This window comes from Lepisma saccharinum, chromosome 7 (assembly GCF_977018435.1).
Source record: "Lepisma saccharinum chromosome 7, izLepSacc3.1, whole genome shotgun sequence".
Lineage (NCBI taxonomy): Eukaryota > Metazoa > Arthropoda > Insecta > Zygentoma > Lepismatidae > Lepisma > Lepisma saccharinum.
The window spans coordinates 55,727,828-55,747,027 of record NC_139235.1 but is presented as its reverse complement, the minus strand read 5'-3'; the positions used below and the strand labels follow the sequence as shown (position 1 = coordinate 55,747,027).

Here is a 19,200-nt window from a genome sequence, read left to right as displayed (position 1 = left end):
GATGACGGTTTTCGCGATGGCGGCACTTCCGTCGGCTAAACTTCCGACGGCCCCCAATGCTGCCAGGATGGCCGGGATGCTGAATATGAAACCTCCGACCTTTTGCTGTTTCCGCGAACGCTGCAAGCGTCTCAATTGAGGTGTGCTGAGAAGTAATTTCATTCCGTGTCCTTTCGACAAGCAAGAACGTTTCTTCTCGCGTTGTTTCTTGGTGAGTAACCCATCGAGAGCACCTAGATTTTTAAGATTGGAGTATGGTATCTGGTACACGACACCCTTGGGCTTCATGTTGATGCTCTATGTGTTATTTTCACGGTATGTTATTTATATATATATTCTGATATTTTTTCTGTGTAGTTTTTTTACGGTATGTTATTTATATACCCCACCCCAATTTTTGTTTCGTGTTCATGGCGATGGTGGTACCCAGTGCGGCGACCCGTTCACCCAGCGATGCGTCTCTGCTCACGAACCTTTCGAAAGCTGCGTGCTCCAACTTTCTGTCTGCTTCGTGACGTGCGTCCAGATCCGTCTGCGTGGTGTTGTAGGCGATGTCGTGATCTTTGCATGCCGCGTCCAACGGATTCACACCCTTGTCTCCTCTCTCCAATCTTTTCTCGAGTTTGGTACCCGGTCCGCAGTACTGGTAGCCAGGTAGATGCATCTCGAAAGGTAACTTGTTGATGATGTCGTTCACGAGTCCCTTTCCTTCGGCCACGTTCCAAAATTTCGGAGGCAGCGTGTTGATGATTTTGATCAGGTAACCTATGCCCTTGTCGTCGTTCACGATGAAGTTGGAAAGTTTCGTGCTGATCATGTCCACGATGCCAACCTTCTCGTTGTAGAAATTACGGTTGCCTGCATTCTCTTCGCCGGCTATCACCAACAATCGGTCCACGAGCTTCCTCACGTCGTCCACCCAAACGAATTCTTTGGGTAACGTGTTGTAGCGTTTGACGCCGCTGCCTGTTTTGACCTGGTTCCAAATCGGTTTGATGAGATTCCTGTACTTCTCGCCGCTGCTCGATTTCACCCTATTCTGCGAGGCGTCGTTGTTCTGGTACAAGGCATCCGTCATGATCAGAATTTCCTTGTAATTTTGGTAATCTTCGTCGGTGTAATTTTTCGGCTGCTTTTTGGCGACGAGTTCCCACAGTCCCACCGTACCCGGATACCTGTTCCAACTATCCTTGTCGCCTAAATTGACTTTAATGTCGTTGCCTTCGAAGGTCACCTTCGATTTCCCAATCTTCCACACCACACCACCGCCTTCGCTGGTTTCCATGCTGGGATACAATCCGAACACTTCATCCTTGTCGAATTTCCCCGTGCTCAGGTAGTCTGGTGCCAAAGGTCCCAACTCGATTTTATCCGAAGACGTGCTGCCTATGGCTCGACGTCGTGCCGGTGCATCCTTCAGTTCGAACGGCGTCGAAGGAATGCTCGAAATAGGTGTGGGTACGGCGTAACTTTTAGCTGCGAGCGGTACGAGTTCGTTGATCAAATTTTTATTTTGTTCCGTGACACTTTTAATTTCTTTACCTAGACTGCTGATGGCATCGATCACGGGTTGATCCTGACGTTTCTTCTCTTCGTAGAATCCGCGATTATCGGATTTCCAACCTTTGAAGCGTTTCGCGAGGTAATCGCGAAGCTTGAGATTTTCGTCCTCAATTTTTCGTTTCGTCATCATGTTTATTTATACACGTCGTTTCTCACAACGTTGCAACGTTTAGAAAATCGTTGATTTTGTTTCTGTATTTTCCGTCGTTGTGTTTCCTCGTCATGTCGATCGTCGCGAATCCGAAATCGTCACCGTTCCAGCAAGTAGAGCAGCAGCCTTCCGAAAATTGATTGTAGTTCATGTCTCCGCCTACGTAGTCATCGTACGCATGCGTGAGGTTGGTGTGATCTTGACGAAACAAACATATGAAATTAGCGTTGTCGCGCACTAACTGTTTTGGAATTTTGGAAAACGTTTGAGCTAGGTAAAAACAATCCATTCCTTTGTGACGACCTTGCGTGAAAAAGTTGCGAATTTCATTTTGATTTTCCAGGATGGCGTCGTCGAACACAACAACTGAATTTTCACGACAATCGTCGAGTGGTTTTATTTCCGAGGCGAACGTTGCAATGTCCAGACCATCGTACAGTTTCATCAGTTGCTGGTATTTGGATTGCTCCAAACTTTTCGAGAACACGTACAGGTGCCTGTTCTTCCAATCTAACCAATTCGGTGCGAGGAGAAAATTGTCCAGGAGCAGTGTTGTTTTCCCACACCCCGAAGGACCTACGATCAGACAGCGGATGCTGTAGGGAAGCAACTCGCCGTTCTTTTTCTTCGTTTAACTTTCCGGATCCGGTAGACGCTTCACCACGTTCCACGTACTCATAAGATTACTTCGTCTGCGTCGATCCAACTCTTTTCCGGAAGTCCCAACCATTTGACAAACAGTTTGTCACCTTTCCTACGCAATACTTTCTCGATGAGGTACGTGTCGGGGTGTTTCGTTTTAGAGAGTTCCTCTTCGTAAAATCTTCCTTTCAAAATCTAGCCGCTACTATCTTTTATTATATACGTGTGTCGGTTTCCGGGTAGAACTCGAACCACCGTAAGGTGCGTTTGAATTTGCTGATCCTCACCCGGTCTCCAATTTTGTATTTAGCTTTTTTTGTCGTGGGTGTGTACTTTGGACAGTAAACGGTAGAAATTAAACGCTGCTCGTCGGACTTGGTAACGTCGGCTGGCTTCATGCCTATCGTTCTGTGTACCTTATCATTATAGGTGTCGACGAGTTCCGGGAGGATGTCGACCCATTTGTAATTTCCCCGAAGCGTGAATCGTTTCCACATGTGTGTTTTCAAGGTTCGATTGAATCTTTCCACGATGCTGGCTTTGATGTGACTGAAAGTCGAATAATGTCGAATCTTGTGTTTTTGAATAAACTTTTGGAATACGGCGTTGTAAAATTCCTTACCCTTGTCTGTTTGCAGAAACCGTGGTCGTCTGCCGCTGCTTTCGCGAAAAATTGATTTGAATGCTTCCGTGACGCATGTCCCCGTTTTGGCTTTCAAAGGTAGAGCCCATGCGAATTTCGAAAACGTGTCTATGACGGTGAGGAGGTACTTGTTACCCTTGTTCCATTTATGTATGTTTTTCAAATTGCCGCTGCTCATCTCCACGAGGTCACTTTGCCAGAGGTCGTCGATGCCCTTGGTTACCACAGCCAAACGTTCGTAGTTGCGGCGTGCAGGTTTATGCAATTCTTCGACGATGGCTTGCCTAGACATTTTTTTAGAGATTACGTTTCAAGAGAAGCACAAGCGTGATGGGATTCAAAGAGGGTGGCACTTCGCTCGTGTTTTGAATGATCAGCTTATCGCCGGCACTCACGTCGAAAACGGTGAGATCTTCGTCTTCGTGTATTTCATATATGTTGCGCGTTTCGTTCCAACGTGCCAGAGGAATGTTTCCTGCTTTCTGGACACCACGATTCGATATCAAAGTCATGGTGGGAACGCTAGCTTTTCTACCGTGAGACCAGTACGAAAATTCGTTTATCTGAATCGTACCATCGAGGAGAAACTTGTAGTACGGATGATAAGGATGTAACATGTACAGTTTGTTACCTTCGACGAACGTGGAGATTCTCTGTTGATTGGGTACGCTGTTGATTTCGATGGCTTGCAGAGAATGCAGTTTAGCGAATTTAGTGTCGACGCCGAGCAGATTACTGTGAACTTGTCCGAGTTTATTTTCGATGGGCAGCAAATGCTCGACTATGGTATCCGTTACGGCAGAAAACGACGGTTTGATTTTCACTTCCACGTTCAACTGCTTGTAGTTTTCGTTGAGTTCTTGCAACTTGGCACCGAAAGAGGTCAGCGTCGATTCCTGCGTGGATTCCAGCACTCCAACTTGATCTCTGATGTTGACGACGATGTTCTGAAGGTTCTCGACTTGATTCAATTTCGAGCTCTTCTCGGTAAGATCGTTCACGATGCTTCGCATCTCTGTAAACTGCGTGTGAAGGTCGGCTACGCTCTGCGAAGTGGGCAGCGTCGACACCAGCGAACTGATTTCGTCTCGAATCTGTTCCACGTTCGCCGTTTCCGTTTCCAGTCGTTTCAGCATACGTGATATGTTTCTTTTCAAAGCGTGCAATTCTTTGGAGGTGGGGAGATTGGCCACCCTACTCTCGAGATCGCTCAACGAACTTTTGATGTCGCTCGAATCGGATAGTGCCGTCACCGCCGTTTTCAATTTTTCCAAATCTTCGCTCGAAGGCACGCTCGTCCGTAACGATTCCAAGTCACCCTGTATGTTGTCCAGTACGTGATGAAAATCAGCGAGATTCGTTTCGACGTTCAAATTTTCTAAATATTCGATCTTCTGCTGAACCGTGCTCAACGTGTCTTGAATGCTCGTCAACGCTCTCGCTTCAGCGTGAATATTTTTAATTTCTTCGTTGATCAATTCCAGAGACGCCTGAAGCGTAGCGATGGTGGTTTGAATGTGTTCGAAATCTCGATACGCCTCCAATTGAATTTTTATGTTCGCGACGCTTTTACCGATGACCTGCAGTTCGTCCGACGATGGTAGGTTCGTCATTGTATCTTCCAAAGTCTGCAACTTGGATTTAATTTCTTCCAACGTGCTGGTGAATTCTTCTTGTAATTTGGAAACGACGACGTGCAAGCGTTCTGCGTCTATATCGTTCACGACGGTTTGAAGTTCGGAGAAATTCTTTTCTATTGCGGAAGTTCGTTCTTCGATTTCGAGTTTCAATTTTTCCAAATCTTCATTTTTCGATTGAAATTGCTGTAATTTGGCCAAATCATTTTGAAGCGAATCCACGCTCAACTGTATATTTTGAACGCTGTCGTAAGAAGGTACGTCGACATAATTTTTTATGAGTGTTTTTAGTTCGGAATCGATTTTCAGAATGGGGTCGAGACATTGCGTTTGGAGCGTAGCGATTTCCGACTCTAAACTTTTGTTTAAGGTCTCCTGCAAAGCGATCAAATCGGTCCTCAACTTCTTAACTCGAATGTCCAACATGAGAATCTCTTCTGCATGGTCTACACACTTGGTGTTGCCGAAAATGTCGTTAGGCATTTTTGGTTAACGGTTATTTATAATAGGATAGACGATTCGTAATTCTACAAAAAGAGGAATGAGTTTGTCGTAATCTCCGAGGAGTTCCACGTACAGGTAATCTCCGGCAGACACATCGTACGTAATGTTAGAAAGCATCTTGTCGTGCTTGATTCGAAAAATGTTCTTGCCGGTAGAAATTTTGATTTCGCCTGCGTTTTCCGGATTCACGGTGATTTGAAGTTTCCCGTCGATCGGAATTTCGTAGAAATGTAAATTGTTATTAAAAACATAAAACAGCTTGCCCACATCGTCATTCAGTTTCGTCCAAATGCTGTTGAGGTGAATGATCAACAGACCGTTGAGTTTAGGTAACACGGAAGGTAAGACTTCATGATCTGGTATGGTTTCCATAATGATCTGTTTTTTGAAACCGAACAAATTCATAGGCATGCTGGTTATTTAAGAATACGGTCAAAGTTTTTTGTAATGACAGTCAAAATGTTTTTTTTTGTTTTGTTTTGTTTTTATGAATCTTCTGTTGAAGATGGACATATGTTGCAGGTTTTGCTTTCTGCTAAGCGATAGTGCCCCCACGACAATACGTGAATACCACACTCGAGGATGCACTTCTTATTGTCATCAGGATCCAGCGCAATTTTTCTAACTTTGTTTGTGGTCAACACATGGTCGACGCTCTGGATGCGCTGTTCTGCTCTTAGAACCGGCGACCTGGTCTTGAGGCAATCGAAGAAGTCCTCGAATATGAGATCCTCCCGAACTACCTGTCTGCCGACACCCTTGGCCTTCTTGGTAACGCTGCTCTCGGCTTTGATGGCATAGGTTTTGGAGCAAAGACCGGCATCCTCGAGAGTCACATCACCTTTCTTCTCGTCTTTGAGTTTGCCGACCACCATCTTGTTGCGAGCCAGGATGCCGTATCGGTTCGGCTGGGGATAGTTTGAGGTGTCGAAGAGGTCAACCAAAGATGGAACCGTGGCCATATCCTTGTACGCGTCGGCTGTGCGAACGTGGTACACCAAGCTGTCCGTGTCCGTGTAGAGTAGTCTAATATTGTCGTTATAGTGCTGGCGTAGTATCCCATAATATATTTGAAACATGTGCAGCTTGCTCAGGTCTAATACTGAGGCGCCAACATAAATTGGCTTGTTGAGCTTCACCTCGCTCTTCCTCATATGCACCAGAGCAAGCTGTTCGTTATAAAGGGTCCTCGATTTGAATAACGGGTTTGCTACGAGCCTGCGACATTGTGCTTTGTTTGATATTAGCCTCACATCTACACGATTCCGTACATTCTCCATGGTTTTCCCGAACACCGCATTGTTCATAAGCTTGAAGAAATCCTTATCAAGCTCGGACGTGGCTGCGGTGCGGTGTTTGGTGTTGACTTCAATATATGGACGCAACCATAGAGAATGCTCGAACTTGAGGATGCGGTGAACTGCGTGGACCGCGACCCCTTGCTGCATCAACCACCGGAGATTCTGGTAGTGTAGGACGTAATTCTTCTTGGGCTCGAAATCCATGATGAGCTTCTTCTGGTTGGAATTGGGTGGACACTTGAACTCGGGTGCAGGGGAGAGATCGTTGAACAAATCCTGCAGCTTCTCGGAGAATTGCAGATCAACCTCGGCGAAGAACCCATGTTTTGAATCGTCGAAGCTTTCGATGTTGAAGTTGGAGGGGTCGGCCCACTCGAACCCTCTAAAGGGGAGTGGCTGCATCATGGAGTGTCCGTACAAGTTATTCACGTCCGTGTGCATGATGTAGCTGGACGGTTGTGAGGGGTCGTAGCCAGTAGCCATGTGATGGTTGTTGGCGCGTGCGTACCGTTGCGACACCTGGACCATGCCACCCCGGATGCCGCGTTCCGCAAACAGCACCATGTCATAATCGGAAAAAAGCTCCAGCTCGATCTTCGTCACCAGAAACATGGCTGACCACGCCAGTCCGGGGAGACTATAGAAGTAGGTGGGGTCCAGCTGGTAGATCTTCATTGCGGTCGCACGGAACGTCTGGAACACGTCGGCGAGGAGCGTCACATCAAGTCTGAGGTAGGCGTCGTGGTAGTCCCCGAGAGTTCGACAGCCCAGCTCGCGCCACATGGACTGGGCATGGTGATATTCTTCGTCGGTGATGTTCGAGCCTCGTAGCTGACTGTAGAACTTCGCCTGGGGAGGTAGCGACGTCTCCGCGAACTTGGAAGGGTCTGTGATGTATTCGTAGGGATAGACCCCCTTACGCTTGAAGAGGCCGGCGTCCAAGTTCGGAAAATTTGCTGAGGTGATGAGCATTTGCTCGTCGCTAAGCTTCCCCACGAGAGCATCGAGGCTTGCCGGGAGGAACCTCAGGGAGTCGAGGAAGCGAAGCTCGACGGTAGAGCATGACCCCGGGATCGACACTTGTTTGCTCACACTGATGTAACGCTCCTCGTTCTGGGCGAGAACGTTGATTCTCTTGTTGTCGTATCCAAGATGCTTGATCAGGTGGTGGAAGTCGTATCCCGAGCCATTGTGGAAGAAGATCGGAATAAATCGAGGGTCCCGGGCCATGAGGTTGCATCCGTTGCACCATGGACCAACGTACCTACCGTTAAAGTGATCGTGGTGTTGGACTTTACGGTTGTTGGCGGTGTACTTCTTGACGCAGACAGGGCAAGCGATGGCCTCGTCGTGTCTACGTTGATCGTCGGGGGACAGTGGGAGCATAGACTTAGGGGCCAACAGTATCTTCCCTATCTCGTTGGCCTCGACAACCATCCTCTCGAGGAAGTGTTTGGCTGCGTCGGGGCCACGGTACACGTAGGGCTCGGGGGCGATGTGCTGGTCACGTCGCACCACAACGTATGCGAAACTGGATGCCTCGTGGAGTTGGTAAGGGGTGGTGGAGGAAACTTCGGGATCTGGATCGCAAGTGGACAGGGGTTTGAGGAAGGCCTCGAAATCCGCGATGATGATAGCGGGATGCTCCACCATGGCACCGTGCATGCGGAAACGCTCCACGGCACCACGTTCGGGTAAGACTGCCACACCCGGCTCGTTGTTATTACAGTAGAACTTGTGGCGAGCGAGCTTTTCTGCAGCGATGTTGGGACCTCTGATGCGCTGGTAATCCTGCTGATTTTGATTGTCAAAAGTGAACAGACACCTGCGACAAACTTCTATGTGGTGTTCGTGTTTGCTCCGTTGGCTCGACACCAACCGGGAGAGGGAACGGATGAGGGTGTAGTGGTGATGGGTCTCGTCCTTGATGAGCAGAAGGTGAATTTCCTGCGCACCATCGTCCTCTACGTCGCTCACCTGGATGGGGTACACCACATTTTTGTCAGTGAGGCCATAAACGTTGATAGCCAACCGCGCACGAGCCTCGAATTTTTGAATGTCCGGGACCTCTACGGGATAGTCGATCCCAACCATAGCATCTTCCAGCTCTGACTCGTAGGGTAGGTAGTGGTTAACTCGATGTGGATGGTTTTTCCTGTTGACAGGGTGCAAAGCTGCCAGAACACACCATACGAAGCACTTGGCGTCACTGTTCTGAATGTTCAGGACAGCCTTCTTTGCCGCGATGGAAGGTGGTAAGGGGACGTAGCTGGAGGCGGAGAGAGGCGTAAACTTGCAAAGTTTGACGCACAGTTCGTGAGGCCCGCCACACAGCGAACCCCCCGAGCCCTCAGCTTCATGTTCTTCTTGTTTTGCCACCAGCTCCTCGGCAAACTGGTTGTAGATGACCTCGAGGTTGTCGACATCCGCCAGATGCAGCGTCTTCGCCTTGGTGTTGTGGCAGAAGCTGTAAATTTCATCGGACGGCTTCTTGTACTGGCAACGTAGCGATGCGTAGAATTTGGTGGAGTGCGTTGCGAGCGCATCACCGAGGATGGAAATTATCTCTGCTCGCTTCTCCTCTAAAAAGCTACGCACGTCGCATAAGCCCTCCGAAGTGAGGACAAAGTCCTCTAACAACCGCTCGAAAGCAGTCCGGTTCGCTTTCGCCACAGGCTTGACACGTTTCGTGGGTGGTGCATTGATGGAGGCTGCTTCTGCCTTCCTCTTGGTGGAGCTGGTCGACGGTTGTGGAACAGGTGTTCCGACGACAATTTTGCATGATGTTATATGCCTCTTTAAATTATTAATGGTAATATGTATACCGCACCTGGGACATGGTTCGGTGGCAGCCAAATGCTTGCCTGGCACGCAGGTACGACAATGTCTTGCAAAATTTCTGCTTGATATGTTTATTTTGCACACAGGGCAACTTTTCATGGAGCGCATTTTTTTGGGGGGGTATGTTTATTTATATGTGATCTGTTGGTGGTAGAGTGTTTACAAAAAAAATGCCTTACGAGAAAAATTTTGTTTTCCTCAAATATGTGCTTTAATAAACCCTGTAAAAAAATTTAAAAAAAAATATATAAGAAAAATATGATTGTAGATAGAAAAAAAAGCACAATAAATATTGTATGCATGTGTAATTCTATTTAGTTTATTTTTTGCTAGACACGAATCTTCTTCAGATTTTATTGCCCATTAGTATATTTTTCTACCAATCTAGTTGAGGTATGAAACTATGAAAATGTACTTGTTTATATATATTCTATTGTTTCGGCTGATATAATAGCAAATATATATAGCTATTTTGAAATTCTAAAATTTTCAGGTATACTTATTTTTACATGCAAACATACATCATAAAAAATTACACAATCGTATTTTTTTTTCCATACACACATTTTTTTATTTTCAGAAAACAAAATTATTTTCGATTTTTTTAAATCAAACAATAAACATTATTTGTGTTTATAGTATTTGTCGGGCAATAGCAGATAAAACAAGAATGGGTTTTCTACGACCCATAGTTTACGAGTTACAAAACAACTTAGAAATTACATCTTGAAATTTAAATTTAAAATAACTTGGAAACAGTAAGCACTAATCATTATGTTTCCAATAGGTTGTAGAGTATATTCAATTTTTTATCAAATATCATTAAAATTTTCGAAATAGGGTAAAAACTAAGCCGGCAAATCAAGTTTCTCAAAAAATTAAAAAATTGTCTATATTTTCGAAACTTGAGGGGGTGGAATCGATTTTATTTGCTAGTCGTATAGTTTTCGTCAAATCCTATCCAACAAACCTAAAATTATTATCCTAGCTCAATTAGGAGCCGAGAAAATCAATGTCTTGGAAAACGTCTTAAGATTTTTGTCTTAAGAAAATTTTCTTGACAGACCGGAAGTAACATCTTGACAGACCGGAAGTCGACTTTCTTAAAGATTAAGACAAAAATCTTAAGACGTTTTCCCAAGACATTGATTTTCTTGGTTCCTATGGGGCCTAGAACCACGCAATTTTGGATTATGTATATACCGTTGTTTTTTCCTACATATTCATTAGGGTTCGAAAGTGCGGTGGTTGTGTTGTTGCATTGTAATCAAGAGGTCCTAGGTTCGAACCCGATAAAAGTACATAGTGGTTGGGATCCTATTTTAAAAAAACTAAAAGCCTAGTCCCGATTAGTTTTACTGTACATATGTGAATATAGGAAAATACAATGCAAAATCACCAATGTGTGATGTGGTCAGCACCAAATATTTTAATTTTATATGTATATTTAAGTTTCATGCATTAAACATGGCATATGAAAAACTAAATATGCTGACCAAGGCAGTAATTTATTTTATTAAAAACATAAACTAACGTAACGTTTCAACCTTCTAGCAAGGTCTTCATCAGACTCTGTATCAAGTACAAAAGTAACCAGATACAACAAGAAGGGTAATATATGTACACAAACATTCCTCCCTCCAGACTATTTAGAAAGTTGTTTGGAACTTTCTAGCAGATGACTATCACTTTCCAACTTTACTTTCACCTAAAAGGCTAAACACAATTACTTCCATATAGAATGTGGTTGGACTTTTTAATCTCACGCTCTTTTCCCTTCATTTTTCTTCCTTCTCCTCTCCTCTTTTTCTCTTGTCCTTTCCACTCTTTCCAACATCTTCTTCCATTCTTTGTTTAACTTCAGTCCCCCATTCCAGTTCATTGTGTCTTCTTCGCCTTTCTTCTCTATTTCCTTGGCTTCCTTCCATTTTCTCACTAGCATTCTCAACTTTCTAAATAGTCTGGAGGGAGGAATGTTTGTGTACATATATTACCCTTCTTGTTGTATCTGGTTACTTTTGTACTTGATACAGAGTCTGATGAAGACCTTGCTAGAAGGTTGAAACGTTACGTTAGTTTATGTTTTTAATAAAATAAATTACTGCCTTGGTCAGCATATTTAGTTTTTCATAATCATGGAAACAAGGCTTAATGGAGTTATAATTAAACATGGCAGTTTTCCTATATGCTTTTATGGTATGGTGCTATGCACAGAGGAGCACTTTATTTAAGCATATTTAACTTCTCTTTCCATCTCTCAATCTATTCATATTTGACACAGTCATTGTAAGTCGGCCATTTTGTTTACGTAGCAATTAGGCTTAAAAAAACTTTGACACACTCATTGCAAGTCGGCCATTTTGTTTACGTAGCAATTACGTTAAAAAACTTTAAACCACATTATTGTTATTTTTTTGTGAATGCTTGTTGTGATAAAAAAACATAATTAGATATATTTTATTTAATTTTATGTTTAATATCTTTTCTGTGTATAAAACTAAATAATAATAAAATTCGAAAGACTATGTACCTCCACTAAATATCAAACGCACAAAAAAAAACAGGCTAACACACGCAAAATTATACTGGTCTGCCAGACGCCAGAGCCTCGTTACTCTACAGTCCAGGGTGTACTACGTGGAAGTGAGGTTAACTGTTGGGCGTCTTACCAGAAAGTCGTTCTCTTACACCCCTGCATATTGCTATTTTGCATATGCTTGGTGTATATAGTAATATGTAATAAATATATATATAAAAAAGCAAGAAAAAAAAGAGAAATACATGCAACACACTTAAAACTCGTATACTCTATCTCTCTTCTTTTTGCGTGCTTTGCGAGTATATATTCCTTCCACAATATGCTTAAGAATTGTTTTGGTTTTTGTAGAGAGTTTTACTTTTTATCTACAATTTCTTTACATTTGTTTGGTTATTACAAAATCAACTCACAGAAGCAACACTACCTATTTATATAACACAAAGCCAACTCATGCAAGCTAACAAACAAATTTACTCACGTTAGTTAATTTCAATCACAATCACAATATTCTTCTTGCAGCTCACAATAAAAAATAAGACCTGATGCCCCTCGAGCTTCTAGTTTATTAGTCGAGGAGTAATATGTAGGTTAACAACGTGGACTAGTAGAAATCCAGTCTAGAACATTCTTCCCCCTATATTTCAGCCACATCATTTTACGAGTTCGAAAATTCACAAGTTAATACATCGCATAGCATCACTGCTACCAATGCTGTTAACTGACGTCACTATTTCTCAACAGTTGCCAGACCTGATGTTAACAGCTGTTGTAACCTAAGCATCATGTGTATGCTCTAGAAAATAGTTCTATACTTCAATTTTTAGCACTGTCATTTTTCCTATTTTCGTAAATTCATCACGTCACCCCCACCAATGCTGTTACCTGACGTCATTATTTCTCAACAGTTGGCTGAGCTGATGTGAAAATTACATAGCATTATCTGTGCTGAACACGAATTTTTGAACGAAATAAATGCGTCAGCATGAAATTCCATCATTATTGTTAGCTTTTGAAAAAACAGGAAGTACATCCGCCACTGTGAATAGCCATTCTTCCCCCTATATTTCAGCCACATCATTTTACGAGTTCGAAAATTCACAAGTTAATGCATCGCATCGCATCACTGCTACCAATGCTGTTAACTGACGTCACTATTTCTCAACAGTTGCCAGACCTGCTGAAATGCCAGAAATGCTGCCCCCCCTCCCAGTCATCCATCTCTCTTACAATAGCGTGTATGTGCTGGCAACTCTCTCTAGTTGCAGGTTTTTTTAGTTAACTCGTAATCCTAGTCAAAAACTACAGTAACATCATAATGTCATATTGCACAGAAGAGGGAGGACATCGCTCACCACTGTTGCCAGCCATAAATCTCTCTCTCTCTTCATCTTACAGCAAAATTGGCATCTCTATTTTTTTTAGTTGCAAGTAAATTGCCAACACACTCTAGTTAATAATACTACATATTATACGCACACACGCACACGCATACTATATTACCATCCACCCATATCTCCCTCTCTTTTACGGCAGTATATATATTTGTTGCCTAACCTAACCTAACCTAACCTATCTTCTTGTTTAGTATATGTAGGTTGGCAAAAATTGCTTTATGCACTGTAACGCAAGCCTCAAGCAAAGTTGCCAGCTTCTTGCTTTAGGTTAGGTTAGGAAAAAAAAAAACTGTAGGTGGGCTGTCGGTTGTTTAACCCCCCCTCTCTCTCTCCTCTCTCTTTTTTTTTGTAAAAAGCCATGGCAAAAATACCAGTAGGTTGGCAACCTTGCTTTATGCACTGTAAGGCAAGCCTCAAGCAAGATTGCCAGCTCCTTGCTTTAGGTTAGGTTAGGTTAGGTTAGGTTAGGTTAGAATAGGTTAGGTTAGGTTAGGTTAGGTTAGAGTAGGTTAGGTTAGAGTAGGTTAGGTTAGGTTAGGTTAGGTTAGGTTAGAGTAGGTTAGGTTAGGTTAGGTTAGGATAGGTTAGAGTAGGTTAGGGTGGGTGTTGGCAGCTGTTGGTTGTTTAACTCTTCTCTCTCTCTCTCTCCTCTCTTTTTTTGTAAAAAGCCATGGCAAAAATACCAGTGCTTTATGCACTGTAAGGCAAGTCTTAAGTAAAATTGCCAGCTTCTTGCTTTAGGTTAGGTTAGACCAAAAAAAGCTGTAGATGGGTGTTGGTACTTGTCGGTTGTTTAACTCTTCCCTCTCTCTCTCCTCTCTTTTTCTTTTGTAAAAAATTATGGCAAAAATACCAGTAGGTTGGCAACCTTGCTTTATGCACTGTAAGACAAGCCTCAAGCAAGATTGCCAGCTCCTTGCTTTATGCACTGTAAGCCAAGCCTCAAGCAAAGTTGCCAGCTCCTTGCTTTAGGCTAGGTTAGACCCAAAAAAACCTTGGTGATTTTTTTCGAGTAAAATATTAGCAACACTGCGAGAAAATAGAGTTTATGCCTTACGAGAAAAATCCATTAAGGCGAGCCTCAAGCAAGATTGCCAGCTCCTTGCTTGAGGCTACGTTAGACCCAAAAAAAACCTTGGTGATTTTTTCGAGTAAGCAGCTGGCAACACTGCCATCAAATGAGGCTCATGCCTTACGAGACAAATCCATTAAGGCGAGCCTCACTGAGCCTCAATAGAGGGCGCTCAACCGGCACGCTTCCTCTACTAAGGTGACGAGATTACTGTGAACTTGTCCGAGTTTATTTTCGATGGGCAGCAAATGCTCGATGATGGTATCCGTTACGGTAGAAAACGACGGTTTGATTTTCACTTCCACGTTCAACTGCTTGTAGTTTTCGTTGAGTTCTTGCAACTTGGCACCGAAAGAGGCCAGCGTCGATTCCTGCGTGGATTCCAGCACTCCAACTTGATCTCTGATGTTGACGACGATGTTCTGAAGGTTCTCGACTTGATTCAATTTCGAGCTCTTCTCGGTAAGATCGTTCACGATGCTTCGCATCTCTGTAAACTGCGTGTGAAGGTCGGCGACGCTCTGCGAAGTGGGCAGCGTCGACACCAGCGAACTAATTTCGTCTCGAATCTGTTCCACGTTCGCCGTTTCCGTTTCTAGTCGTTTCAGCATTCGAGATATGTTTCTTTTCAAAGCGTGCAATTCTTTGGAGGTGGGGAGATTGGCCACCCTACTCTCGAGATCGCTCAACGAACTTTTGATGTCGCTCGAATCGGATAGTGCCGTCACCGCCGTTTTCAATTTTTCCAAATCTTCGCTCGAAGGCACGCTCGTCCGTAACGATTCCAAGTCACCCTGTATGTTGTCGAGTACGTGATGAAAATGAGCGAGATTCGTTTCGACGTTCAAATTTTCTAAATATTCGATCTTCTGCTGAACCGTGCTTAACGTGTCTTGAATGCTCGTCAACGCTCTCGCTTCAGCGTGAATATTTTTAATTTCTTCGTTGATCAATTCCAGAGACGCCTGAAGCGTAGCGATGGTGGTTTGAATGTGTTCGAAATCTCGATACGCCTCCAATTGAATTTTTATGTTCGCGACGCTTTTACCGATGACCTGCAGTTCGTCCGACGATGGTAGGTTCGTCATTGTATCTTCCAAAGTCTGCAACTTGGATTTAATTTCTTCCAACGTGCTGGTGAATTCTTCTTGTAATTTGGAAACGACGACGTGCAAGCGTTCTGCGTCTATATCGTTCACGACGGTTTGAAGTTCGGAGAAATTCTTTTCTATTGCGGAAGTTCGTTCTTCGATTTCGAGTTTCAATTTTTCCAAATCTTCATTTTTCGATTGAAATTGCTGTAATTTGGCCAAATCATTTTGAAGCGAATCCACGCTCAACTGTATATTTTGAACGCTGTCGTAAGAAGGTACGTCGACATAATTTTTTATCAGCGTTTTCAGTTCGGAATCGATTTTCAGAATGGGGTCGAGACATTGCGTTTGGAGCGTGGCGATTTCCGACTCTAAACTTTTGTTTAAGGTCTCCTGCAAAGCGATCAAATCGGTCCTCAACTTCTTAACTCGAATGTCCAACATGAGAATCTCTTCTGCATGGTCTACACGCTTGGTGTTGCCGAAAATGTCGTTAGGCATTTTTGGTTAACGGTTATTTATAATAGGATAGACGATTCGTAATTCTACGAAGAGAGGAATGAGTTTGTCGTAATCTCCGAGGAGTTCCATGTAAAGATAATCTCCTGCGGAAACATCGTACGTAATGTTAGAAAGCATCTTGTCGTGCTTGATTCGAAAAATATTCTTGCCGGTAGAAATTTTGATTTCGCCTTCGTTCACCGGATTCACGGTGATTTGAAGTTTCCCGTCGATCGGAATTTCGTAGAAATGTAAATTGTTATTAAAAACATAAAACATCTTGCCCACATCGTCATTCAGTTTCGTCCAAATGCTGTTGAGATGAACAATCAGTAAACCATTAAGTTTAGATAACACGGAAGGTAAGAGGTTATTGAAATTTGGCGGTGCAGTCTCCATGTTGATCTGTTTGCGGAAGCCAAAAAGATTCATTGTTCTTGTTAGTTATTTAAGAATACAAGCGCGCGCGCGCGTGTGTGCGTGCATGTGTATGTGGCACATCGTTCCCCCGAGAGAGGTTTACAAAAATCACGATATACGGAGTTGGAAAATTACGATATGGCGCATTCGCTTATTACTGTTGTTAGCCGTAGGTCTCTCTCTCTCTTCATCTTACAGCAACGTTGGCATCTCTATTTTTTTAGTTGCAGGTGGTTGCCAACACACTCTAGTTAATAATGCTACATATTATACACACACACGCGCACACACATACTGTGTTGCCATCCACCCACCTCTCTTTCTTTTACGGCAGTACCAACTCTCCTTGCCCAGTGTGTGTAGGTTGGTAAAAATTGCTTTATGCACTGTAAGCCAAGCCTCAAGCAAAGTTGCCAACTCCTTGCTTTAGGTTAGGTTAGACCAAAAAAAGTTGTAGGTAGGCTGTCGGTTGTTTATCTCTTCCCTCTCTTTCTCTCCTCTCTCTTTTTTTGTAAAAAGCTATGGCAAAAGCAGTAGGTTGGCAACCTTGCTTTATGCACTGTAAGACAAGTCTCAAGCAAAGTTGCCAGCTCCTTGCTTTAGGTGGTTAGACCAGAAAAAAAACCTTGGTGATTTTTTTCGAGTAAGGTGTTGGCAATACTGCGAGAAAATAAGGCTTATGCCTTACAAGAGCAAACCATTAAGAAGCCTCAAGCAGTATTGCCAGCTCCTTGCTTTAGGTTAGGTTAGACCAAAAAAAACCTTGGTGATTTTTTTCGAGTAAGGAGTTGGCAACACTGCGAGAAAATGGGGCTCATGCCTTACAAGAGAAATCCATTAAGGCGAGCCCCACCGAGCCCCATTTTCGGATCCACAGCCGGCCCACTTGCACTACTTTTGTAAAATACGTTTTTCTGTTTATGGACCTGCTATGGAAATGTTTGTTGCGTGTGTTAATGAAACTATAATAATTTCAGTAAATTTTCTTCCAGGGAAAATGAAACTTTCTGAATGTACACTAGAATTGTAACTTAAAATACTTTTTAAAGTCTTTGTAGCTGAATCTTGGCAAATCTTTTAATGATAGTTTGCAAAATATCAGCTACCATGTATATGTACAGATTAATGATAATGACACTATTTACAGTTTAACATGATTAGTACTAAACTAAACCCACAGCGCTACAGCCCTTGAAGGGCCTTGGCTTACCTACCGACTGCTGGTCTCCCTCCCACACTGTTCCTGCGTCACCTGTTATAGCGTGGAGGTCTTAGACCAGTATTGGGGTGACGGGTGATCAGCCCAGACGTTGTTGTAGGTCTTCTTGACCGGGTTCGCTCACTCACTCGGAGCTTCCCAATTTCCTCACGATGGTGGGTTGCCACCGGCCCTATACATAGGCCGAATAAATTCCGACCAGATTTCCCGCAGCGAACGATCTCAAGACGAGTGAACGCCTTAACCCGCTCTACTACGGAGGAGGACGATTAGTACTGGTATTTTGTATATTTTTCTACACAAAATGTTTGCTTCTTTTGTCTATAAAAAATATTGAATTTTAAATCAAGATAATTTAAGTGTGTTTACAGATTACACTTTCTTTCGATTCTAATGAATCCACCTTGACAAAGATTAAGCTAACATAAAATATGGCGCAATGTAAGTGACGGTACAAGGCTCTTTGCTGTGTACAATTATTTGGGTGATCGATTGAATTAGGATATTTTACGTCGCTTCCCTTCCACTTTTGGATAACAGCGACGATTATTGGGGTGAGTCAATGCGCTATAATCCTAGTACATATGTCTGGAATGTATTGACGTAGCGTCTGAATGCAAAATACCCGCCAACATACCAATAGGGCTGAAGTTCATATTCATAAAGTCTAAACATGGCATAAGGTACAACATCCTCCTCTACTCTACGCGATAAATCTACTTGTTACCACCAATGAAATTGTTATTGGTCCGACCCCTCGTTTTCAGATGGTTCATTTTGATCTGAAAGGAATATTTTTCTTGATTTCAGATTTAAATGAGCTTATAGAAATTCAAGATTCTTTTGTAACAATGACTTGAATTGCACATGTCAGAGACACAGACTACAAAACTAGACCTTTATTTTTCAAAGAAACAAATAAGATGAGGTTGTTCTTTCAATTTTCATGAAGGCTTTATGTTATTGTCTGTATTCGAAACTTGACTTAGCTGAAGCGACATCTACACACAAGATTACTGGTGAAGATAGCGAATACTTCTTACTTTGGAAGGATCTCTTTTCCTTGTGGAATGACCTTTTATGTCACGGTTAGGGGAACGCTATGGCTGGGAGATCAAACAGAAAGCTAGAACCAATCTCTTTAACATTAACGAGGAGAGACTAACGGCATAGGAGAATGTGCTTGCTTTCAGATCTGATCTGTCGATCTCCAGTACAGTGACAATCCAGAGGAGAGAGATAGAGGTAAAGAGAGAGTGAGAAAGAGAGAGAGGGAGATAGGAAAGAAAGGGGAGAAGGAAATTATATATTCCTCTCTGTGTGTCTCTATACTGGGTGAGGCCACCAACTCTGAAGAGCGGCCCACCCTTTATGTAGCTAAATTCACTGTTGTCACTGACATTTACTTTTTCTGTCGGAAAACGACAAAAGGTTTATTGGGTAACCAATTAAAGGATTGGCCTACTTGTGAAGTGTGAAGACTACTAGAAAGAATTATGAAATGTAGATCTAATTTGTCTAATGCAAAAGTTTAAAATAGGAATTTCAACACATGATTTAAGGAAACGGGGGTTACATCTAGCAACTTCATCCTGTCGGATCTCTACTAGCATAATTGTGTCTCAGTCGCTGCTCGAAGGAGAGTGGTATCCCCCCCCCCCAGCTAACAACAGTTTTGC

At 43.2% G+C, this 19,200-nt stretch overlaps 1 protein-coding gene across 1 annotated transcript in view; it reads right to left on the bottom strand.

Annotated features, from left to right (window-relative positions):
• Positions 1–19,200, bottom strand: part of LOC145990474 (uncharacterized) — a 462,687-nt gene that overhangs the window by 109,642 nt on the left and 333,845 nt on the right. The gene's annotated exons all lie outside the window — the stretch shown is intronic.